Raw genomic sequence first — 27,866 nt, 5'->3', positions numbered from 1 at the left:
AAAGCCTGACACGGGGCTCTATCCTAGGACCCTGAGATCATGACCTGAGCTGAAGGCAGAGGCTTTAATCCACTGAGCCACCCAGGTGCCCCAAGAGATACAATTTAGATGTAAGGACACACACAGGCTGAAAGTGAAAGTGTAAAAAAGCAACCTATGCAAATAGCAGCCAAAAGAGAGCAAGAATGACCATACTTACTTAGATGAGAAAAAAACAAACATTAAGAAAAAAAAAAAGTACCTTGAGACAAATGAAAATGAAAATTAAAACACAGCAAAACATAACACGCCAAAACATATGGAGTGTAGCAAAAGTTGTACCAAGAGGGAAGTATATAATGGTAAATGCCTACATTAAAATAAAAAACAAGTCTCAAATCAACAACTTAATGTTAAACATCAAGTAGCTAAAAGAACAGACTAAACAAAGTTAGCAGGTGGAGGGGTACCCGGATGGCTCAGTTGGTTAAGCATCTGACTCTTGATTTCAGTTCAGTTCATGATCCCAAGGTCTTGATATCAATCCCTGCATTGGGCTCCCTGCTTGGTGGGGAGTCTGCTTCTCCCTCTCCCTCATCCCCCCACCATCCATTCTCTCTCTCTCACATAAATAAATACAATCATTAACAAAAAAGTTACCAGATGGAAGGAAATAATAATTATTAGAGCAGAAAGAAATAGAGAATACAAAAAGTAAGGAATAGGATTTCTTTTTAAAGATAAATAAAATAAATCTATTCTTAACTAGACAAAAAAACTGCAAAAAGACTCAAATAATCATAAATGAAAGAGGAGAAATCCATGAACAAATATATGCTAACAAATGGATAAACTAGAAGAATTGGACAAATCCCTACAATTTACCAACACTGATTCATGAAAAAATTAAAAATCTGAATAGGCCTAAAACTAGTAACGAGTTACTATCAGGGAAATGCAAATCAAAACCACAATGAGATAGCACTTCACATTCTTTAGGATGGCCACTACCAGAAAAATAGAAAATACCAATTATTAAAAAAGAAAAAGAAAAAAGAAAATACCAAATATTGGCAAGGAATGAGAAGAAAGTGGAATCTTTATGCACTGTTGGAAATACTGTAAAATGGTGTAACCATTGGAGAAAGTAATATGGAGTTCCTTCAAAAGAATTAAAAATAGAATTACCATATGATCCAGCAATCCCACTTCTGCATATGTATTTTTAAAAACTGAAGCAGGATCCTAAAGACATATTTGCATATTCTTGTTAACTGCAACATTACTCACAAAGCCCAAGAGACAGAATTTCAATTTGCTAAGATGAGTAAGTTCTAGATATCTGTTGTTCAATGGTGTGCAGTGTTCTAAACACTATGGTACTGGTCACTTAAAATGGTGAAGATGGTAAACTTCATATTGTGTTTTTTTGTTTTTTGTTTGTTTTTTTGTTTGTTTGTTTTTGCTTAACCACAATTACAAAAAAAAACCAAACCCTATAGATAGGATGGTTAAGCATAGGATGTTGTGAAAGCCACCAAAGTGGACAGAAATAAAGCCCAAGAAGTATGATATAATGGAAACCAAAAGCAAAGAGTGTGTCGGAAGTGATATGATTCCTGACTGCACTGAAAACTTCAGAAAGATCAAGGAAGAGAAGGAAAAGAAAGTACCTGTGGGATTTATCAGCACAGAAGTCACTGAAGCCTTAGCTAGAATGGTTTCACTGAAACTAAGTAATAAGTTCAAATGGTGACAAGGGTGAGGATTTGACCATACAATTTATCGTCTTATCATGAATACTCCTAAGAATGAAGAGGCTGGTAAAATTGTTAACAATTACGTATTTTAAAAATATTTACTTAACATATCACACATTGATTTTATTGTAGTTGTGCATCACTGAAACTCATCATTTGGCTGTTTCTGACCTGGGAATAAGGACATGGATTCAGGTTCTCTGGGAACCAAAATTTTCAGCCTTCGGGAAGGGAAACAGTTGTTAAGAGATTTAGATCCTGCTCATTTTTTGTAAGGTGAATGAGTGTTTTCCCCTCTCATCTTTCTAGGCTACAATGTCCTTATTTGGAGGTGGACTGGGACCAGACAAGGGATGATTAGAAATTCAGGGCAGATTGGAATGTGACAGTAGGGTGATGAGACTTCAGAGAAGCAGCTACTGGAGCCACTGGGTAAAGTTGTATCTGTAATTTCCAGGAGCCACTGAAGGGACAAACCCAAAGGCCCTGAATAACCACAAGACAGTTCCTCTCGATGATCAAAGCCTGGAATAGTCTCTTCTTCAGGCTACAGGACCAAGAAGAGGTAAAAGTTGCAGCAACCTGGAGAGAAAGAGTTGGTAGTTGGGGTGGAATTCCTCAGTTGTTCCTTTCCATGTCCCGCAGAGGAGTAATGGTTAGTGGACTTGGCCTTCAGGCTTCCTTAGGAAAGCCTTCAACTCATTCTGCTCTCCCAGACTGAACCTCCCATTAACGTGTGGTCTGTCCATTATACATGTTTTCACCACTGTTAGGCACTTCCATTAGAAGCTGGAATGTGAAGGTGTTGAAGTAGGGCTCGAAGACGGATATTTTAATGATGTGAACAAATGGAAAATTAGGATAGAAAAGAGCAAATGAAGAAATATAGACTATCCCTCAAAAAAGGATATGAAGTCTTCTCACAATAATTGACTTATTTGATATAATTCCAGTTTCAATCACAATGGCATTTCTCTGAAGCATGGTAAAATAGCTTTGAACTAAAGCAGAAATATAAATAGATAAAATAGTACAGAAAATGTTAAACAATGCAAACCATAGGATACTAGCACTCTTTTATATATAAAAACTTATTATATAATCACAGCTTGATATTCTTACAGATTTCTTTGTCCTTGGTCACATGTTCCTTCTACCAATTTACAGGCTTTTTATTTTTCATTTCTTTTAAGATTTTATTTTTAAGTCATCTCTACACCCAACATGGGTCTTGAACCCACAATATTGAGATCAAGAGCCACATGCTTCACTGCGGCTTTTTATTTTTTAACATAACAAAAGAAAATATTGCTAATGGCTAAAAATATTTTTAGATATGAAAAAATATTTTATAGATGGGATTGGAACATCAGATTTAGACTGGTTCAGATAAAATCGAGGGTCCTCATAAAACTTGGATTTTATTTATAATTCTAAGACTTAAGATAGTTGGTCTATTCTAATCAAGTGTTTTCCTATGAGAACAAAGTGCAGATTTTACCCATATGGATAATAGAGCAGAAAAAATGATGTGTTCATTTTTTTCTCTGGATTCTTTCAACAGCAAATATTATCACTACTATGCTCCTTAAAATCTTGGCAACTATAAAAGTCAGAGCTTAGAGTGTCCTCAGATTCATGTCTTATGGGAAATAGTCTGACATGACCTCGTCTTCAAGGTTACAGGCTTCTTGCTAATGCTACAACCTGATGAAGCCTGATCTTCATGAAACAAAGCTATGTAGTTCTCTTAAACCCCATTTATGTCATTCATAAGACTGACCTGTTGTAGAGAAGATAAATCTATCCTGGGACATTGTTATATCTTGACAAAAGAGAGTTCAGAATGTAAACTTTTTTTTTTTTTTTGATGTGTTAAGGGAATTGATATCAGAAGCAAAGTATCACAGAGATATGTGAGCTGATCACAGTACAGGGGAAAGAAGCATAGAATTTATGGTTTAAAAACCTGAGTTTATTTCTTTTTTATAAAAGATAATTTTCCCCAAAAAAAGAAAGATAAAAATCACAATTCTTGCACAGGTACAAGAATGAACATGTGTTAAATATTCTATTTTACTCACTAGGGAGAAAACTGGAAAGATGTGAAGACAATTCGAAGGAGACCCCAAAGAACAAATATGTTTATAGATAAAGAATATTAAAATGAATGTGCAAATGAAAAGCAAACCTGGCATTTTTCACAGACAAGAGAGAAATAAATTGAATTTCCACTGGACAGAATTTGCATGTCTATAGACAAGAATTACTTGCATTGTTATCTGTTATCTACAACCAGATAATCTAGAAATTACGCTCTATACACTGTATAGTTTTCCACCGAAGCGCAAAATTTTCTCTCCACTTCCTGTGTCCTGATTAGCTGTGAGATCCTTAACGTGTCTTTTAGCATTTGATGAGCTTCAGTTTTTGTTTCCTTAATAAACTCCACCTTGAAGGGTTATTACACGAATCTAATGAAATGCTGTGTAGAACACACCCAGCGCACTACCACCTCCCCCTCAAAACTTTTCATGATTTCAAGGTAAGCCCTTTGGCATTGTCAATTGTCTACAATACTTGACAAGCTGATGAAGTAGAGGAGAATGAACGTTGCTGTTTGGAATATATTAAGAACTCCTGGTACTGTAACGTATTCATCACATGAGTCATCAGAGCATTATGCTGAGTGGAAGGAGTCAGACACAAAGTCAATCCACTTGTATGAGATTCCAGAACAGACATATCTTCAGGGAGAGAAACACATAAGTGGTCCTCAGAGGCCAGGGTATAGGGAAGAGGAAATTCATGTAAATGGGAGTGGAGTGTTTGGGGCCTTACAAAAATTCTCTACATCATCTTTGTGGTGATATGCATTTGCTAAAACTCACTGAACTGTGCATTTACCATTGGTGAATTCTATTTTATGAAAATCAGACCTGAACAGAAGTGAGTTTTTAAAAAGTACATGTGATTTGGACCTATCTCCTTGAGCCATGTGAAAACACATCTCCTGAGAACTGCCTTTCTCATTTTGTCCACATAAAGCAAGTGTTTTGAGTTCTTGTTTAGTAGGGTGATCAGTTTACAGTGGTAAACCAAATGCTCTATCAACTTTATTAAATTTTGGTAAACTAAATGCCCTATCAACTTTATTAAATCATGTGTGATTGTGGACAGTTAACTCGAGGCCTCAATTCTACCAAATGGTAAAAGTGAAAAAGAAATTCTATTATCATTTGGGCCTCTGATCTTCCACTGTCAATAAGCATATCAACAAAGTTCAATAAGCATATAGAATATTCTCCTTCAAAAATGTGTCTGTGGCTACTTTGTCAATAAAGTGGAGGTAGATCCAGGTGGGTGAGTTCCTGCTGAGTAAGTGTTGTGCACACATGTGTGTGTTTTGTTGTTATTTCAATATTTCTTTGTTTTATGTTGTTTTTCAGAGAATTTATATTCTCATGGATGTTACCAAAATGAATAGAGTTTTTGTCATGAGTATATAAACCAGGGAGCAACCTAGCTGATGTGACGGGGCTGCATTTAAACTGAAGGCTCCTGGGTGGCTCAGTGTGTTAAGCCGCTGCCTTCGGCTCGGGTCATGATCTCAGGGTCCTGGGATTGAGGCCCGCATCGGGCTCTCTGCTCAGCGGGGAGCCAGCTTCCTCTCTCTCTCTCTGCCTGCCTCTCTGTCTACTTGTGATCTCTCTCTGTCAAATAAATAAAATCTTAAAAAAAAAAAAAAAAAACTGAAAGGCTCTTCCCGCAGAACTTCCTTTGCCTTTTGAGAGCCCAGCATTCCCCTTTTGGTTATTAGCAGCAACTGTCTTTGGCTTGATCCCAGGTGCAGAAAACAGATGACTCAGTCTGACAACATTTCCATTTCCTCGGTAAGGATCACTTATGAAGTGCCTTTAATCATTTATGAGTACGTTTCATTTGCTGTTTGCAGCAAACAGTTTGACTCTGCTGGGTTTGACAGCTTTCCGACGTTCCGCAAACAGCTGCAATAATAGTCTTGACAATGTCATTTACAAATGAGGCGCAGGCGGTACGAACAAAGCGACCGATACACTCTAAGTAATATGATAATGGAATGGCAAGCTGTATGGAAAACAAGATCGAAATGAGATTGTATCATCCTGTAGGGGAGGTAAATTCCTAGACAGAAAAGGATTGCTAAAATGCATCACTTTTTAATCGTGTAAACACCATGCTCACCACGTTTTCTGACATGGTGGCTCTGGAACATGTGGGGGTGCTTCACCTCTTTCCCTGACGGCGACGGCCCATTCCCACTGCCCACTATAAATCTGCCCCATTATATTGTTTCTCCGACCAGATTCTGAGATTCCTGGAAGCGAGGTTTTCTCTGTTATCTGTTTCTATTTCCACTGTCTAGGATGGTGTTTTATATTTACCATATGATCAGTTCATCTCTGATTATATGGGTACTATCTATTCTTTCTTTAGATCAATAAGCTTTTAAAAATTATATACATATGAACAGATTTCTTCAAAGGGATACATATATGTATATACATATATCAACATGTGTATGTGTGTGTTATGTATAGCTTTGAAACATACATACATTATGGGATGGTTTTGAAGTATGGCATTTGATGTGCATAGTGAGTTTGAAAGAAATACATTAATTATTTGGAATCATCTGGTCTGAAGGATTTATCATCACCATGAAATAGGTCATATGAATGAAAAACTACAGCTTTAGCATTCCTTCAATATAATTTTTTTTAAGAAATAGGCTTTATTTATTTATTTTAAAGATTTATTTATTTATTTGACAGACAGAGATCACAAGTAGGCAAAGAGGGAGGCAGAGAGAGAGGAGGAAGCAGGCTTCCTGCTGAGCAGAGAGCCCGATGTGGGGCTGGATCCCAGGACCCTAGGATCACCACCTGAGCCGAAGGCAGAGGCCCTGACCCACTGAGCCACCCAGGTGCCCCTAGGCTTTATTATTTTAGAGCAGTTTTAGGTTCCCAGCAAAATTGGGAGGAAGGTATAGAGGTTACTCCTATACTTGCTGCCTCCATAGAAACACTGCTTACCCCGCTGTCAACATCCCGTGCCAGAGAGGTATATTTTCTATGATCAATGAACTTACACTGACACATCACCATGACCCAAAGTCCATGGCTTCCCTTAGGGCTTACTCTTCATGGCACATTCTATGGGTTTTGAGAAATGTATAATGGCATGTAGTATCATCCATCGTTGTAGTATCCTACAGAAGAAATTTCACTGTCCTAAAAATCCTTTGTCTTCTGCCTCCTCATCCCTCCCTCACCACGAAGAGTGGTAGCCACTGATCCTCTATCTCCATGATTTTGTCATTTTCAGAATCATACTTGGAATCACAGAATAAGTAGCCTTATCAGATTAGCCTCTTTTACTGAGTAGTATGTATATCAGTTTCCTCTAATAACTCATTTCTTTGGGTACAGAGTAACATTGCATCGTCTGGCTGTACCACAGTTTATCCATTTGCCTACTAAGGATATCTTGGTTGCTTCCAAGTTTTGACAATTGTCAATAAGGCTTCAATAAGCACCCATGTGTAGGTTTTTGTGTGAGCATACATTCTCAATTCCTTTGGGCAAATACCAAAGAGTGGAATTGCTGGGTTATATGGTAAATACCGGGCATTTTTTTTGGTATGATAGCCGTGTTATATTTTTCTTATGATTTTGCGTTTTCTCTTTCATATGATGAACTTTAATGCTAAAGTATGTAAATCCAGTGTTTGATAAAACTGGAATAAAAAATCAGTTATGGGCACCTGGGTGGTTCAGTCAGTTAAGCGTCTACCTTCTGCTCAGGTCATGATCCCCGTGTCCCGGGATTGAGCTCCGAGTCAGGCTCTCTGGTCAGCAGGGAGTCTGCTTCTCCCTCTGCCCCTCCCTCTGCTCATACTCAAGCTGTCTCTCTCAAAAATAAATAAATAAAATCTTTAAAAAAATAAAAATAAAAATAAATCACTTATACTTTATTCTGAAAATACATTTCTAGTATCTGTTCCAAACTGTATTAATAACTTTTGACTTTCTTATCCCAAATAACTATATCTAAAAAAACTCTCTTTAAAGTGATTTATTACAAGAGCATATAGAATAACTGAAGGTAGAAAATAATATCAAAAATCATACCAATTTAATAAATGATATGTCTATATATAATACACTTAGACACATTGAAGATTACCACACTGTGCTAGTTTAGTAACTATATAAAACATTCTGGAGTTCAATATTTTATACCAAAGCCTCTCATGATTTTATCTTAATATTCTATCATTATATACTTCCATTTTGTGAAATATTTATTTATTAATAACACCATTTGCTGAGTGTTTGCTTTATGTCAGGTAGTGGTCCAAGAATTCTAATACACCACCTTACTGACTGCACACAACTCTGAGGTGAATATATCATCTCCATTTTGCAGAAGAAAAGACTGAGGGACTTTGAACATTAAATAACTTGCCCAATGCTATACATTTGTTAGGCGGTAGACCTGGAAATTGAACTCAGACCATTTAGATTCATTATCCTCAACCTTACTTCTATACTAAATATAGTCTCATTGTCTAATGAGTACATGTTAGATGCTGCCCTAGTGATGTTTAAATGAGATAGAGTTACAGTAAAAAATAAATATTGGTCTTAATTAGAAAAGTGTGGAAAAACATCTAAAATACCATAGTCAGTGAAAAACAAAATGGTCCTAAATGCTATGTTTTGTGTCCATATAACAACCTATATGAACGAGAATTAAAACTACATTATGTGGAAAAAGAAAAACTGCTTTCGTGGAATTATGACAAAAGGGTCTTTTTCTTCTTTCAAACTGATATTTAAGCTGTTTTATCATCTTTTCAATAAAAAATAGCATTGGGTCTCTCTCACACTTAATTCCCAGGAATTTCTGACAAAAAATACACATTAATGCCTTTGAAATTCTAAAAAGATGTTTTTCTGTCTTCCACTTAAGGATCAAAAGGTGTTCTTACATGTTTTAGGAATGCATTGTCTTCATTTTTATACATTTTCTACTTTCAATTTTTTAGATTCTTCAGATCAGATCAATTGGTAGACTAGGACCAAGGACAGAGGACTATCTTGCTCCTTGTGCCATTCCCAATACTATGGAACCCAACACATAGTAGAATTTTCATGAACAGTTATAGAGTTGCTTGATTAACTACAAAGAAAAACCTTTTCTCCAAATAATGATCTCTTGACATTGAACAGAAATACTCAAGGTCATGTAGAATGATTTTTAGTAAGAGAGCTAACTCTAGATCCCAGATTGTGTGATCCCAGCTCCGGCTGAACACACGGGAGAGCAGGCACTCTGGAATCAACCACACCTTGGCAAGACTTCTTATTCCTTTCAGCCTTGGACACTCCCAGCTTTCAAATGAGACAAATACCCTAACTCATGGAACAGCAGTAAATGAAAGGATGCAGAGGTAGTCCCTAGTAGAGCATCTGGAAAAATTCTTTTCTCATCCATTACTGCATGACCCACATCTCCACACAACCTCATCAGAGGTAGAGATTTTTCTGAGTTAGGTAGGGAAATGAAATAAAAGGTTTTTAAGTGAAGGTATATTTGAAATGAAAGAAGACACAGGGAATGAGTGTTGTGCCGAACTCATAATGCAAAATACAGAGGCTTTTTGAACACAGCTCCTGACTTCCAGCACAAAAAGAAAAAAAAAAAAAAGTATTCTACCCTTTGCAACACGGTGTTCTTCTCTTGCCACAGGTTTGGGCAGATTTCTCCTCCTTACAAATGTGCCAACTGCTTTAGGCAAATTTCTCCACTTAAGCAGGACATTCATCGAAAGAACTTGCAGAAAATAATAATGCCATCATTCATGAGAATGTTGGGCTATTCACTAACTAACTCTGAAGTGCTTTGAAAATATTAAGCACAGCATAAATGTTAAGAAATAGTAATTACAAGGACACTGGTTGTAATTGGAGTCAGCTTTTAAATTTAGAAGGGAAAGATCATGATTACAAATTATTATCATCCAGTAAGTTCATTTAAATCCTCCATTGTCAGAATTTGTGGTGAGTTCTATAATAAGAACAGAGGATAATGAAAGTAAAAACTGAAGGACTCAGAAAAGTTGAAGAAATGAATCTTCCCAGCTACGTGTCACAGATGAAAAACTGTAGATTGATGTGGGGAGTGGTGTACGTGTGGTTTTAAGCTAGGATCCTGTTCACCCAGTCATTCGTTTGCCTTTAGTTAAGAGCTCAGACCTATGTCTCAGGCACTATGTTAGCTGCTGAGTACATGATAATCAATAAAGTAGATCCATTCAATGCCTTCCCAGAGCTCCCATGATTAGATGGAGCTATTGGCTCTAACTTTGCCTTGTTGGTCTTCAATTTCTCTGGTGGCTAATGGACACAATTCTTTTCTCTGTCCATTTCACGGAAATGATATTGGATAAATACAGGTAACTAATATAAGAAGTGCTTGAAAAATAATAAAAAGTAAAATTAAAAAAGGATCACCATCATATGGTAATCTTGCCATGGAAAAAAAGCATGGGCATGGATAACAATCTCTCTCTTCTACTCTTTGTTTTATATTCTGTTTAGAAAAGGTTAACATTTCTTTTCTTCATTCTCCAAAAATAAAACTCAGCGCAGATCTGGATCTTAAAATAAATTACAGAGTGGATCAAAACTCCAAATAAACATAAAATGAAGCAAACCAGCATCCAACTGGGTTCAATAAGGAAAAGGACTCATTAATATCTGATCTAAACATATGTATACATTTTGTATTGCTTTTGATTTGGGTTCCAAAAAATCATGAGCCTTTAGAGAGGCAAATGTGAAAAAGGAAACTACAGAAAAGCTAAATCGTATTTGGTAATAACTATAAGGAATTATTAAGGAAATGTTTGGAATATTTCACCTGATGGGTTTATTATTAAGAATAATAATCTCAATGTCCTTCAACTTTGGGCATGGAGTCTCCTCAAGAAAAGTCAGCCTTCTTGAGGTTTACTTCATGTAACAATCTGATTGTATTACACTGAGGAAAAGTCTTATGATTTGTACTCCACTAAGTGACTGTTTAAAAATTCTCTGACATCAAATATGGTATTGCATGTAATATATCCTTCTCATGTCACAAGCAAAATTGTGAAGTCCCAGAGTAAATTGTATATTTGACACATCTCCCATTCCACCCTTAAGACTACCTCTGTGTTGATATTAAGTCCTGCCAGAAATGCTTAAATTCAAAATAGCTATTTATACATGCAATATATACATACAAATAGCTAACACGGCAACAGTGATAATCCCACATTAACTTCCAATTAGATTTACATTTCAATTTTAGGAGGAAATGGCAGGCAGTTGGGAAATGCAATCCACACAAATAGAAATGGAAAGGATACCACATAAAACCATAATTACATGACTAAAGAAATATCTTCTCCCCGCATTCAAGGAAATTGTGGGATGTTGCAGGTGATTATCAGTTTATGATCTGAACCTGCAATCTGTCCCTTTGTGTTTTCTCACTCTCCAGGCAGCATGGAATTTAGGCACTGGGAAGGGTAGCCGAGAAAGAACTGCCGAGTTGTCAAAACAGCAAAGTGTCACTGATTTTTGTGACCTTGGATGAGTTCTTATCCTCATGGTACCTCAGTGTCCTCTTTTATGAAAAGCTATGACTACCTGACTAATACACATATAATAACAGTTTAATGAAGCAACATATATAAAATTCTTAGCAAAGAATTGGAAACATAAGGGAGAGAATATAGTAGTTGTTATTACTGTAACAGAAGGTATTGCTGTTTTTTTTTTTTAAGATTTTATTTATTTATTTGTGAGAGAGAGAGTGAGAGCGAGCACAGGCAGACAGAGTGGAAAGCAGAGTCAGAGGGAGAAGCAGGCTCCCTGCAGAGCAAGGAGCCCGATATGGGACTCGATCCCAGGACGCTGGGATCATGACCTGAGCCGAAGGCAGCTGCTTAACCAACCGAGCCACCCAGGCGTCCCATTTTTTTTTTTTTTTTTTGGTATTGCTGTTTTTGAAATATAAAATGCTCACATGTTCAGTGTATTAATCAAAGACCCTTAAAAACTGCTAACATTCTTACCTGTCATAGTTAGGGGTCTAGATTATCTGTCTACTGGAGTAAAGACATACACAGGGACCACACTCTGGCGGCAAATGGTCAAATAATAGGCAGACTTCGTCTTCTTAAACATGGCAATTTCTTTTGGATGACTTTTAATGTCCTAAAGTTCACAGGAGACACGCTGCCATATAGGATTTGTCCTTCTGACATAGACTTTGGTGGATTTGTGTTTGTTCCTCCGATTTCTAAGTGACCAGCTCTGTTACCAGCTGAAAAGAAAAAGATGGGCTAATTTGGAATTATTACTGTCTGACATTGATATAGAAAAGTTCTCAAGAGGGAACTGGATAAAGAATAGGAAAGTCGAGCAAAATAGATAGCTCTCTCAAACCCTCATCAGCACTTTCAGGAACTGCAGAAAATATGATGTGAAAAGAGAACATCATTAAACCTGTGGGAAACAAGAATGCAACCCATCTGCAGATTAAAAAAACAAAACAAAACAAAACCAAAAATAACAATTAGGAATATCAGTAATCTCTGAAGATGTGGGATAAGCAGAGGAGGGCTGCTAGAAAGGTGTGATTTGGTCAGCAGGTGCCTCAAACTCAGAGATAGAAAATAGTTTGGCAGAAAGGGCTCTGGGGCAATTATTCTGGCATTCAATATGGACAAAATATTTTTCATATACTGGGATGGTTCCTACATGATACTTTGGCTTCTATGCTAGCAGTGAATATTAGAACTGTTTACCCTCAGGGGCGGAAGAGTAGTGTAGGTTTTAGAGACAGAGTAGCAGGTCAGTCTTCCAGGAAATGAAGGGGAAAAATCAGCATGATTTAAAAAATGTCCAAACCTACTGCTAATGGTACATGTCTATTGGCTGCATATAAATTCCCTTCTGTGGAGTTCACAGAAGTAACCTTTAAAAATGCATGCATAGACAGGCTAAAAGAGAGTCTCTAATAGAAAGATGAACATACAGGTGCACCTGGGTGGCTCAGCCAGTTAAGCATCTGCCTTGTTTGGGTTGTTATTTCAGGGTCCTGGGATTGACCTGTGTATCAGGCTCCCTGCTCAGCAGGGAGGCTGCTTCTCTCTTTCCCTCTACCTGCTGCTCTCCCTGCTTGTGTGCTCGTGCTCTCTCTCTCTGTATCAAATAAATTAAAAAAATCTTTTTTTTAAAAAAATAAAGATGAACATACAAACAGAAATCACCAAATATTAACAAAAGGGCATTTAAGAAAAGCAGTAGTGGTGCCTGGGTGGCTCAGTCAGGTAAGTGGCCAAATCTTAGTTTTGGCTCAGGTCTTGATCTCAGGGTCCTGAGGTGGAGTCCTGCATTGGATTCAGCAAGGAGTCAGCTTGAGAATTCTCTCCCTCTGCCCAGCCCCCAGTCCCTGCTCACACACATTTTCTAAAATAAATCTTAAAAAAAACAAAAAAAACACAATAAAAACATGAGCCAAATTACCTCCCTGCCAAAAAATACAAATGGGTAAATAATTATTATTAAGAAATCAAAGAGTTCACAATATATAATCAATATTTCTAAAGTTATAAGGTATTATATCCCAGAAATAAGAACAGATTATTTTGAAAAAAAAAAAAAATCAGTTAAAACTTACAAATGAAAATTGTTACCATTGAAGGAAAAGAAAAGAATTGATAGAACTGAAAAATAGTAAGCAGATATTAACTCAAGAGCTTACCACAAGAGAGGTACCCAAAAAATATAAAAGTAAAATATGAAAAATATACAAGGCGATTAAAAAGTAGAAAACAAGGAAATCTTTCATTTATTCAGTATATGCAGCATATGATAGGCTAGCACATGAGAACAAATGAAGTTCAGTATTTTGGTGGTATAATAAAGGAGAAGGTTATTTCTTGCTCAAATTTTCCAAGACATGTGGTATCCTGGTGGGTAGCAGTGGAAGGTTCTTCATGTCTTCATTTAGGGATCCAGGTGGGCAGGACTGCCCTTGGCATCACCAGAAGCCCAGGGAAGGGAAGAACACCAGCAAAGAATGCATGCAGGTGCCATATATGACTGCTATTCCTTCAATTACAGAATGGTACATATCTTTGCAGCTCACATTCCACTGGAAAGATCTTATACCCATAGTCACACTCCACTGGAAGGAAGACTAGGGAATGAATCTGACCAGCTCTGTCACAGAATAGAAGACAAAATGCTAAGAACCAGTGGAATAATATTGCCCATCATTTAAAAAGAAATAAAAATAAAAAGACTTCATCCTGAGTTATGCTGAGACCATTGAGTATAAAATATAATGAATACAAACCAGAAGATGTATATTTAAGTGAAATTTTAAAACATATTGAGCTATTTCATATTAAAAAATAATAAAACATTGTCTATGAATTTCTGTAAGAAAACACTTTGAATCTAGAATTCTGTACCAGTCCAAAATTGGATTCATATTGAAGAAGAAACTAACAGCATTTTGGCAGGGCAAGAACTTAGAAGCCCTGTTATTTATAAACACTTTATGAATTAATTACTAGGTATAGTCCAGAAAAGTAAAAGGAAAAAAAATCAGTATAAAAAGGTAAAAGATGGAGCTTGTGGGTGGCTTAGTGTATTAAGCCTCTGCCTTTGGCTCAGGTCATGATCTCATGAGAACATGGGATCGAGCCCCACATTGAGCTCTCTGCTCAGCAGGGAGCCTGCTTCCCCCTCTCTCTCTTCCTGCCTCTCTGCCTACTTGTGATCTCTCTCTGTCAAATAAATAAATACAATCCTTAAAAATAAATAAATAAATAAATAATAAAAGGGTAAAAGAAACTGGCAAACAAGTTTTTAAAAGCAAAAGAATATTATTCTAAAAAATATGAAATTGTACATTAAAAAGGGATTTGATGAAGATGAAGATTATCTGACTCAAGGGATGCTTCTTATAGAAGAATTGCACATAAAGAGTATATCTTTAGTATTAAAAGTGGAATTCTCTGTTAATATAAAGTATTATATAAATTCTGTTAGATGTTTACAAAATAGTTAAGGTAAATTAGATTTTCAGAAAAGAAAGGGTGGTGAATAAGATAAAAGAGCTATTGCACACATGCACCAAATGCAAAGAAGGAAGTTAAGAACAAAACCTTAGGATGCACCATCATTCAGAAGGGAGGGTCTCTGATGCAAGGGAGGGACTCATGGAACTAAGTCAGGGAGCTCATCTGAGTCTTAATAAACCTATTATGGGAGAAATAAAGCTGTGGAACTCAGTAGTGTTGTCGGGAGGGGAGTTGAGGAAATTTTTAAGTACAGATAAAATTTTCTTTTATTAAAGGTAAGCTAAGCTTTGGGTCAGTCGGTTAAGCATCTACCTTCAGCTCAGATCATGATCTCAGGGTCCTGGGATCAAGCCCAGAGGCAGGCTCTCTACTCAGCTGGGTGTCTGCTTCTCCCTCTGCTTCTCCCCCTCCCCCATGCTTGTGTTCACTTTCTCTCTCAAATAAATAAATAAATAAAATCCTTTAAAAAAAGAAAAAGTAAATAAAAGTAAGCTAAGGATTTAAAAAAAGACATAAATAGAATTTAGCACAGTATCTGGCATATATTAACAGCAAATACTCAATAGATGTTACCCATTTCTTAAAAAGTGGTTCTTTTTAAATTTATTTTCAATTCTTTAATAGAAATATAGTTGAGATGTAGCACTGTATTAGCTTTAGGTGTAAAGCATAATGATTTGATAAACACCATACATAGCTACAAATTTATTTTTCTTGTGATAATAACACCTAAGATTTAGTCCCTTAGCAAATTTCAAATATGCAATACAGTATTGTTAGCTACAGTCACCATGCTGTAAATTACATTCCTAGTACTTATTTTGGTGAACCCTACCCTCCACTTTTGGGAACCATCAATCTCTTCTCTATATGTATGAGTTCTTTTTTTTTTTTTTTTTTGATTACACATATAAGTGATATCATACGGTTGTTATCTTGGTCTGAAATTTCACTGAGCATAATGTCCTCAAGTTCCTTCCATATTGTTGTAAATGGCAGGAATTCCTTCTTCTTTATGGCTGATTCCCATAAAATATTCCACTGTGTGTGTATGCATTTGTGTGTGAGTGTATGTGTCACATTTTCTTTATGCATTTTCTTTATGCATTTATCCATCAAAGGACACTTAGGTTGTTTCCATTTCTTAGCTAGTGTAAATAATGCTGCAATGAACATGGAAGTGCATTTTTTTTTGAATTAGTGTTTTTTATTTTCTTCCAGTAAATACGCAGAAATGGAATTGCTGGGTCATATGATATTTCTATTTTTTAATTTTTTAAGGAACCTCTATATTGTGTCCTACAGTGGCTACATCAATTCATTTCCCCACCAACATTCCCCCTCAACCCCACAAGGGTTCCCCTTTTTCCACATCCTTGCCAACATGTGTCATTTTCTTTTTGAAAATGGCCTTTCCAGCAGGTGTGAGGTAGTATCTTACTGTGGCTTTGATTTGAATTTCCCTAATGATTTGTAATGTTGAGCACCTTCTCATGTGTCTCTTAGCCATATATGTGTCTTTGCAAAAATATCTACTCTGATCTATCCACTTTTAATGAGCATTTTTTTCTATTGAGTTGTGTGACTTCTTTATATATTTTAGGTATTAACCCCTTATCAAATATGATTTGCAATTTTTTTCTCTACTCCATAGGTTGACTTTCCATCTGTTGATGATTTCCTTTGACTCTCTCTCTGCCTCTGCCCTTCTCACATAAACAATAAACAAATAAATAGCCCGTTAAATTTTGCTTTTTTGCCTAACACTTTTGTGTCAAATTCAATAAAACCATTGCCAAAACTGATATCAAGGAGTTCACCCTCTATGTTGCTTTATACATCCATGGAAATCATCAAGAGAATGAAAAGTCAACTAAAAAGCTTTTTAGTTAAATAGCCCCCTGTTGGGGTGTGTGGGTGGCACAGTTGATTAAGCAACTCACTCTTGGTTTTAGCCCAGATCATGATCTCAGGGTTGTGGGATTGAGCCCTATGATGAGCTCCACGCTCAGCCCAGAGTTTGCTAGAGAGTCTCTCCCCCTCCACCCCTGCCTCTTCCCAAATACATAAATAAATCTTTAAGTAGACCCTTGTTAATTTTTGCACTTTTGTCTAAAGCTTTTGTGTCAAATCCAAAAAATTGTTGCCAAACTGATGTCAATGAGTTTACCCCTTATGCTGCCTTCTAGGAGTTTTATGATTTCCAGTCTTCCATTCAGGTCCTTAGTCCACTTAATGTTAGGTTAGTATGTGCTGTAAGATAGGGTCCAGTTTCATTCTTTTACATGTGACTATCCAGTTTTTCCAGAAACATTTTTCAAAGAGACTATTCTTTCCTCATTGTATATGCTTTGTTCCTTACATACATAAGTTTATTCTATTCTATTCCATTGCTCTATATGTCTGTTTTTCTGCCAATATCATACTGTTTTGATTACTGTAACTGTCGTATAGTTTCAAATGTGGAAATGTGATGTCTCCAGCTTTATTCTTTTTCAAGATCGCTTTGGGTATTCAGGAACATTTTTGTGATTCCATACAAATTTCAGTGCTGTTTTTCTTTTTCTGTGCAAAATGCCATTGGAATTTTGATAAGGATTGCATTGAATCTATAGATTGTTTTGGCTAGTATGGATATTTTAACAATAGTCATTCTTCCAATCCATAAGGATGCAATATATTTTCATTTGTTTGTGTCTTCCTCAATTTCTTTCATCACTGTCTTATAGATTTCATGTCTTTTACCACTTTGATTAGATTTATTCCTAGATATTCTTTTTGATGCAATTGTAAAATGGGATTGTTTTCTTAATTTCTCTTTCTGAGAGTTTGTTATTAGTGTTTAGAAATGCAACAAAATTCCATGTATTATTTTCATATCCTTCAGCTTTACAGAATTCATCTATTCTAACAGTTTTTTGGTAGAGTCATTAACGTTTTTCTATACATAATATTATGTTAATTGCAAATAGTGTCAGTTTTACTCATTCCTTTCTGATTTGGATGCCTCTAACTTCTTTTTTCTTACCTCATTACTCTGGCTAGGTCTTCCAGTATTATGTTGAATAAAAGTGGTAAGAGAGGGATTCTTTTCTTGTTCTTGATCTTAAAGAGAAAAAAACTCACATTTGTGTATAATGTTAGCTTGTTATATATGGTCTTTATTATATCAAGGTACATTCTTTCTATATCTACTTTATTGATAGGTCATTGTTTTTAATCATAGAAGGATGTTAGATTTTGTTACTATGACATATATCTACTGATTTGCATATGTTTAACTATCTTTGCATCCCAAGAATAAATCCTATTCAATCATGTTGTATGACCTTTAAATGTGTTGTTGTATTTGGTTTGCTAATATTCTGCTCAGGATTTTCACACTAGGGATATTTTTGTTCATCAGGGATATTGGCTTGTAAATATCTCTTCACATACTGTTTTTTCCTTTTCAGTATCACAGTAATATTGGCCTTTTAAAATGAGTTTGAGGCGGGGCACCTGGGTGGATCAGTCAGTTGAGCAGCTAGCTGCCTTTAGCTTGGGTCATAATCCCAGGGTCCTGGGATTGAGCTCCACACCAGGCTCCCTGCTCAGTGGAGAGCCTGCCTTTCCCTCTCCCTGTCTGCCAGTCTACTACTTGTGCTCTCTTTATCTCTCTGTCAAATAAATAAATAAAACCTTTAAAAAATAAAAATAAATAAAAAGAATTGGTATCAATTCTTCTTTAAAAGTTTAGTAGAATTTGGAGCACCTGGGTGTCTTAGTCAGTTAAGCATCTGACTCTTGATTTTGGTTCAGGTTCATGAAATCAAGTCCTGGGTCATGAGATTGAGCCCTAAGTCAGGCTTTCTGCTGAGCCTGGAGCTTCCAGAGGATCTTTCTCCCTCTTCTCCTCCCCAGCTCACACACACTCACATGTGTTCTCTCTCTCTCTCAAGGGAAAAAGTAAATTATTAGAATTAACCAGTGAAACCATCTGCCAACTGGTCCTGGACTTTTACCAGTTGGGGCATTTTGAATACTGATTCAATCCCCTTACTCATAATTGGTCTGTTCAGATTTTCTGTTTCTTCATGATTTAGTCTTGACATTTTCCGTACTTCTGGGAATTTATCCATTTCATCTAGGTTATCCAATTTATTGATAAGTAGTTGTTCATAGTTTCTTTTGATACTTAGTAGTTCTGATGTCTCCTTTTTCTTGAAAAAAAATTATTTATTTTACACAGAGAGAGAGAGCACACGCAGGTAGAGTGGCAGGAGGAAGGAGAGGGAGAAACGGCCTCCCTGCCCAGTAGGAGGGGCTTAATGAGGCCCTGATGAGGGACTCAATCCCAGGACCCTGGGATCATGACTTGAGCAGAAGGTGTCCAACCAACTGAGCCAACCACATACTCCTCCTTTTTCTTCTCTGCTTTTATTTATTTGAGTCTTCACTTTGTCTTGGTCTAGATAAAGGTTTTCACAATAGCAATATGTATATTCATATTATATATAAAATCTGACTAATAAAATGGGCTAAGGAACTGAATAAACATTATTTCAAAGACAAATACTGTGTTACTTATATATAGAATCATAACAAAAAAGTGTTGAACTCACAGAAACAGGGAGTAGAAAAATGATTGCTGTAAGGAAAATAGAGAGAGGCTGGTAAAAGGGCACAAACTTTCAATTATAAAAGAAGTAGTTTCTGAGGATCTGATGTACAGCCTGGTGAGTATAGTTGATAGTTATACATTGTATAACTGAAGTTTAGTAAGACAACATATCTTAAATGTTCTCACACACACAAAGTTAACTATGCGAAGGCTGAATATATTAATTAACTTGATAAGAATCCTTTACAATCAAATCATCACATTGTATACTTTAAATTTATTCAATTTTTTTCAATTATATTTTAATAAATCTGGAAAACAATAAAAGTGGCAAAATAGACAAGAATTTTTAAAACACTTGTATCTTATAATCCATCTAGTAGCATTTGTTAAGGCAACAGAAATCCCTCCATTTCTTTTAAGATTTATTTATTTATTTATTTGAGAGAGAGAGAGAGAGAAAGCATGAGCCAAGGGTAGCAGGGCAGAGGGAGAGGGACAAGCCAACTCTCCACTGAACAAGAAGCCTGATGCTGGGCTCCATTCCAGGACCCTGGGATCATGACTTGAACTAAAGGTGGACTTTTTTTTTTTTTTTTTAAAGATTTTATTCATTTATTTGACAGAGAGAAATCACAAGTAGGCAGAGAGAGAGAGAGGAGGAAGCAGGCTCCCTGCTGAGCAGAGAGCCCGATGCGGGACTCGATCCCAGGACCCTGAGATCATGACCTGAGCCGAAGGCAGCGGCTTAACCCACTGAGCCACCCAGGCGCCCTAAAGGTGGACTTTTAACCAAATGAGCCACCCAGGTGCCCCTAAATCCCTCCATTCTTCAAAGTTTCCCTGAAGTTTACTATGCATAAAAGCCAATTGTGATTTTTTTGTTGTTGTTGTTGAATAGTAAGGAATGCATAGCTCCACTAACATAGGAGAAAAGTGGAACACCCTGTACAGAATGGTAGAACAATTTAAAAATTCAGTAACTAAATGCAAATAATATGTTTAAGATATTAGCAACCATTAGCAAACAAACACCGCGGAAACATGAAAAATCTTGGAGTGAAAAGTTTTGACCACGTATCATAGAATGGAAGTTTGAGCCTACTTCGTCTAGATATTAAGGACAAGCTAATCAGAACAATCCCAGAATTTACATCAGTTAGACATCTAGCATGCACTGTCATGCATATTGCTAGGATGAGTTACACAGGGGAGTCACTTCACTAATGAGGAAGCCTCCTTGAGACCACTAAGTGTCTGCATTTCAACTGATGATTCTCTGCCATTTGGCAAATTAGGAAAATCTCACACACCTCCCTCAGAAATGTCGGTTTCCTGTTCCATAGCAATAATCAGAAACTGGGTTGAGGCTCTGCTTTCACATACTCCAGGTGGTGAAAGTAAAACAAAACTTTTGACTAGATTGAAGTCCTTAATTTAGTTACCTCCTTCAAATCAAGATATCAGCTGTTAAGTTGGAAAATTACCAAGTCCCATTTCTCTTTATTTTTGCCATCATACTCTATACATTTTCTCCAAGCAGTAAATTAGGGGAAGAAAAGAGATTATTCTGCTGAAGAAGATGATTAGGGAGAAGGTTAAAATGAGAGCCTGAGGGAGCATTCCATAGACCATTGAGTATCTGACCAAGAGGGAGAGCTTGGATTACTGATCTTTATTCACATGTCCTTTGGCATTGAACTCTGTGCTCCAATCCCCTCTTCTATAAAATTAAAATAATAAGGCTGTCCAGTCTTCCTGGTGACAGTAAAACACTCATAAAATTTTATGTGATGAAGTGCTTGTTTAAAGTAAAATGTATATTACAGCTGCAAATAATATGAAACATCAGCTTTAAATTCTAGTTTTTCAATCCAGTATGAGAACTTAAGTCTTCACTTATCTTCCTGCTACTGAAAAATGGAGTCTGTGCAAAGATTTTGAAATGACTTCACATCCTATCAATACCTTTCCAGGTACAAATTAACATTCTCATTGAAAGGAACATGTCTGCTATGTCTTCGAAAGAAGTACCCTGGCATTTATTGGAATCCAGAATTTGATATTTTTCTTTTTAAAAAAACTTTATACTAATACTTTTACAGAACCAAAGTCATGAAGTCATTGTTCCCTTTTGTCATATTACCTTGATCTTGTGGCCCTTGGGAATTTCTTCCACTGTCTACTGATTTTGATCTAAGATCACCAACGGCTTTCTTTGTTTTTTCTTTCTTTCTTTTTTTTTTTTTTTAAGATTTTATTTATCTATTTGAGAGAGAGAGAGAATGAGCAAGGGCAGGAGCAGGGGCAGAAGGAGCAGGAGAAGCAGACTCCCCACTGATGGGGAGCCCATCTTGGGGTTTGATTCCGGGACCCCGGGATCATGACCCTGAGCTGAAGGGAGACGTTTAACTGATTGAGCCACCCAGGTGCCCCTAAAATCACTAATACCTTCTAATGATCTATTTAAGCTAACCTCTAAATTTCCATTTTAGTCCATTTCCCTCTGAAGTTTTGCAATACAAGCTGCTTTCCCTTTCCTGATTTCCACATCCTGATAGCTTTTTTTTTTTTTCAGAGTCCGCTTTCATATTCTGACTGTTGCTTATGTGTCTCCTTTACTGTTTTTAATTTCCTCAAAAATGCCACCTAAGACCCATCCTCTTTCTTCTATATGATTCCTAAGCTCTCCTATTTCTTAAGTTTGGTACAGAATAATTCTATGCCTGGTTTAATGAACTGCTGTCACTGTCTCAAAACTTAGTAATTCTTAAACAAGGGCTCTGCATTTTCATTTTCTGCTGGACCTTATAAATTAAGCAGCCAGTCCTATCTACTGGCTGTTTCTTGAGACACCTCTATGTGTCTCTGAATACTTATCATTTTCATAACATTTCTCTTCAGAATTTTTTAAAATATTCATGTAATATTATTAACATGTATGTAGTTAAAATTGAAATCATTAGTTACTTCTTCCCTCACCAAGCAAACAAGTGATCCAAATTTTGAATGCATTTTATTGTCTTAGAATTTCCTAAATCACATTTCTTATTTTGTTTACAGGATTAATTCAGGTCCCTGACTTTTTCCCTCTGAAATTGTGACACCATTATTATTGCCAAAGTGCTGACCCTAAAAGCCGTATAGGATCATGTCCTTTCTAATCTTAAAAGTAAACAATGGCTCTTTATTGACATTGCCCAGATACATTAATATGGGCCACTTAGGTCCCTTATGATCACTTGTCTGTATACCCCTCTTTGTTCTATTTCTAACATCTTTGGCATTGCAGCAGCTTTCCAGGAACACCTAATTATCCACTCCCCAAAAAGCATGCTTTTACATATCTTTGTGATTTTTTCCAGCAATGCTCTGTCTGCCTGAAAAGTCTTTAGTCAGCTTCTTCCCTGAAGAGAGCCTATGAATTCATCAGGAGTTAATTTAAATGCCATCTTTGCTATGAAGCATTTTTCTTCTCCCAGGCACATATATTTACCCCTTTTCAGGACTCACCTAGAAGTATTTTTGCATATATTTCAGTTATAGAATTTATCACTTGGATCGTTAAAGGAATATGTGTTTTTTTTTATTGTATTGTTTACTTTACCATAGAACTCAGCACAATGTGGGCAATAAATATTTCTTAAATATTCTTATATTAATATTAGTTGTAATGTTAGTCTATAATATTTTCTGTTATAAATTAATTTACATACTTTTCTAGAATTAAATACATAATTAGATCATTTAAATGGAATTTTATTTTTTAATAAAATAATTTATGCTAATTATAATTCAATGAACACAATGTTATTTTATATTGGTTTTTATTACAATTCAATATATTATACAATATGTAACATATAAAATGGTAGAAACATGAAAGTATTTTTGTATATAAAAAATGTAAGAGAAGCTATATCAAGTAACCAAAAATTAACTAACATGCCTTTTCATATTATAAATTTGTAACTGTATTCCATTTTCCCCTTCCATTTATGTATTAATTTTCATATATTACTCACATAAAGTCTGTGAAAAATACAGTGGTAGAATCAATACCACCTGATTACAATTAGTAGAAAATGATTGGAGAGTTTAATGGATTTGTTTGGGTTTTTTTGCTATTATATTATTTTTCCCTTATAAAAAGACTTTATTTTTAAAGTAATTTTAGGATCCTAGCAAAAAAAAATACAACAGAACCAGGAAGTTCTCATATAACCCTTCCCTTTACTCACATACAGCCTCTTGAATTATCAACATTCTTCCCCAGGGTGGTATATTTGGAACAACTGATGATCCTGCACTGACACATAATTATCATCCATACCTTATACATTGGCATTCCCTCTTGGTGTTGTACATCCTGTGGGTTTTGACAAATGTATAATGACATATCTTCATGATTATAGTAGTGACAGAAAAGTGTCATTGCACTCAAAGTTCTCTGTGGTCTCAACGGCTTATTGTTGATAATATGGCAAATTATGGGAAGAGCAGAGCTTGATCATACAGGTAGATACACTGTACACAACACCTAGTACATGCTCAGAACCTTATGAATTTATTTATACACATTTATTTGAGTTTTCAAAAGTACTTTGCAGCATGTATATACTACTTAGTTCTTTGTGTTGAAACAAACAGATTTTGGCTCAACTGATTGGAGGATGACTAATTTACGGACTCCTAGACATACTTCAATAGCCAGGGCAGTTCCAGGAATCAGCAACAGGAGCTCATTTGGCTCTGTCTCTACAGTGTTATTAAATTGCTTGCATCAGTGACTTAACATCTGTGCCCTTAGGATGGTATGTCAAGTTCCTGGGGTGAAGAAGGAAGAGGAGAAGGTGAAGAAGAGGAAGAAGAAGATAGTGTGTTTATCTCATATGAGTCCTCGACTAATAGCTCCACACAGAGAGAACAGGGGGAATTGTCCCCTATGGGACAATGGCCAGCCAACTTATTCAGGGACTTTTCACAGGAGAAGAGAGAATCAGAAAAGCTCTTCACCTAGCCAGATCCATTTCCTCATGGCTGCTCAAGCACATGTATCTTCTACCTCCTTCACTGACCACACACACCTTCTTTCCATACACACGGTGATACTATCCAATTAAGGAAAAAAAAAAAAAAGATTAACATCATCATCATCAACAAAATTCTTTTGCTGCTCTTTCTCATGAGAGAGAATATGAAGCTATATCTTCACCCACACTGACAATATAAGGCCAGTGTTCCCCAAATACAAAGGCTATTGATGGTGTCCTTTACTTCTAAAGTCACACTGATATCCCCTCTCAATATTTTTCAGCTTGTATTCTTTAAAAAGATTTTTGAAATATAATAAGTATACTGAAAGTTACATCCTATAAACACACAGCTTGATAAATTTTCACTGACAAAACATACCTGTTTAACTGGCATCTGGAGCTCAAGAAATAGAATATTACCGGCTTGTCAGAGACTCTCATCATATTCTTCTCCAGTTACTATTCTCCAAGGGGTACCAGTATTCTGACCAATAACAATATGGGGTATTTTAACTAGCTACAAATAGTTTCCCAAAATGTGGACATGTAGTATGTCTCCATATTAATTCTCTAGGGATATCATAATAAACTACCACATACTGTGTGGCTTCAGAAAAGGATATTTATTTTCTCATAATTCTAGAAACTAGAAATCCAAGATCAAGGTATCAGCAGGCTTGGATTTTTCTGAAGCTTCCCTCCTTTGTTTGTAGATGGTTGACTTCTCCCTGGGTCTTCACATGGTCTTCCCTCTATGTGTCGGTGTTCTAATCTCCTCTTCTTTATACAGACACCAGTCATATTAGATTAATATTAGACTCTTTTCCAAATATAGTCACAACTCATCCCATACCAAGACCCCTTTTTTGCTCTGGTTTTCTTTTACTCCTCACCATTAGGTTTGTGTGATGTATCCTAATACTTTAATGTAAATGTAGAGGCTCTATTTGTAATTTTGTAAGTGTTCTTTGATGGAAATATACCACAATTTATTACTTTACTGTTGATGGTAATTTCTATAGTTGCTAGTATGAAGCTATTACATAGTGCTTATTATAGACATTCTTATATGTGTCATTAGGGAATGTATGGATGCATTACTGTTAGATTTATGCCTAGAATGGAATTGTGGGATTATACTGTATAAACGTGTTCTATTTTACTAAAGACAACAAATAGTCTTGCCCTCATTTATATTCCTAAGAGTAAATTATGAGAACTCTGGTTGTTCCACATTCTAAGAAATACTGGTATTATGTGCAGAATCTTATTTCTTCTGAGGATTGTGAATAGGCTAGCATTGTGATGCTATTTTAAGATTTCCTGACAAAAAGTGAGGTTGAACAATGTTTTTTTTTAATATCTAGTGGTCAGAGGGATAAATTTTTTTGTGAAGTTTTATTTAATTTTTGTCCATTCTTCCATGGTTAGTCATTTTCTTATCTATATAGGAGCTCTTTATATAATATATATTAATTCAATATATATCTGTCAGATTCCTTTTATTAATTTTTTTTTATTTTGAGATAATTTTAGATTTACATTCTGTTGTAAGAAGTAATGTAGAGATCCCATGTACTCTTCACCCTACTTCCCTAACAAGAACATCTTGCAAAACTCTAGTACAATATTACAGGATATTTACTCTGATACTGAAGATAGGAGTCATTTCATCCGTACAACTATATCTCATGTTGCCTTTTATAGCCACTCCCACTTACCTGAAGCCTCCCTCCTCCTCGACCTCTGACAACCATAACCTATTTTCCATTTCTATAGCTTTGTCATTTCATGAGTGTTATATGAATGAATTTATACTATTTTTTAAAAGATTTTATTTATTTATTTGACAGAGAGAGATCACAAGTAAGCATAGAGGCAGGCAGAAAGAGAGGAGGAAGCAGGCTCCCTGCTGAACAGAAAGCCTGATGTGGGGCTTGATTCCAGGATGCTGAGATCATGACCTGAGCCAAAGGCAGTGGCTTAACCCACTGAACCACCTAGGCACCCCTGAAATTATACTATTGATATAGATAGATATAGATATAGATATAGGTATAGATATATAGATAGAGTATGGGATTTTTTTCACATAGCATAGTCTCTGGAGATTCATTGAGTTGTTGCTTTTATCAATAGTTTGTTTCCTTTTATTGCTGAGTATCATCCCACCATATGTGCACACCACAGTTTATTAGCCATGGAAAGATATCTGGGCTGCTTCCAGGTTTTAGCTGTTATGAACATTTCTTTCCAATAACGTAGGTTTTCATTCATTTAGGGTAAATGCCCAAGTGCCAATTATGATTGTTGCATGAGCGGTTTTTTTTTTTTTTAGATACTTCCAAACTGTTCTCCAGAGTGGCCATATCATTTTACATTCTTAGGAACAATGTATGAGTAATCTAGTTGTAATGCATCTTCACTAGACTTTGGTATTATCACTATTTTATATTTTACCATTTGGTTGGGTGGATGGTGTTATCTTGCATTACCCTAATGGCTAATGACATTAAACAACTTCTCACGTGCTTATTCTCTCCCAGTCTGTAGCTTGTCTTTTCATCTTCCTAACAGAATCTTTCACAGAACAAATACTTTTCTAAAATGTTGATAAAGTCTATGTAATCAATATTTCCTTTGATAGATCATGGGTTTTTTAATTGATTTTCTCTTATTGTTTTTCTAAAATTTTAATTCATAGTTTACACTTTAAATCCATGATTTAATTTGAGTTAATTGTGGAGAAGATGTGAAACTTAGATCAAGTTTGCAAGTTGTTTGTTTGTTTATAAATATCTAATTGTTCTAGTCACTCTGTTGAAAACAATATCCTTCTTCAATTGAACTGTTTTTGCTACAATGTCAAAAATCAGTTGATATATATGTGATATATATATGTCCGGGTTTATTTCTAGGTTCCTAAGCGTTTCTACTGATACGTGTCTATTCTTCTATAAAAACTGTCATATCTTTTTTTTTTTTAAGATTTATTTATTTATTTGAGAGAGAGAATGGTGAGAAGGGTAGAGTGAGAAGAAGACAACCTCAACCAGACTCCTGACTGAACATGGGGCCAGCCATGGGACTCAATCTCAACAATCCTGGGGTCACAATCTGAGCAGAAAACCAAGAGTCAGACATTCAACCTACTAAGCCACCCCGGTTATTGTGACTATGAAATAAGTTTTGAAATACATAGATTCTTTCTCACATACCAGTCTCCTTTTCCAAACTAGTTTTGGCTGTTATGTATTCTTTATCTTTAAATATGAACTTTATAATAATTTTGC

The sequence above is a fragment of the Mustela nigripes genome, chromosome 3 (genome assembly GCF_022355385.1).
Source record: "Mustela nigripes isolate SB6536 chromosome 3, MUSNIG.SB6536, whole genome shotgun sequence".
Lineage (NCBI taxonomy): Eukaryota > Metazoa > Chordata > Mammalia > Carnivora > Mustelidae > Mustela > Mustela nigripes.
This window is presented reverse-complemented; position numbering follows the sequence as displayed.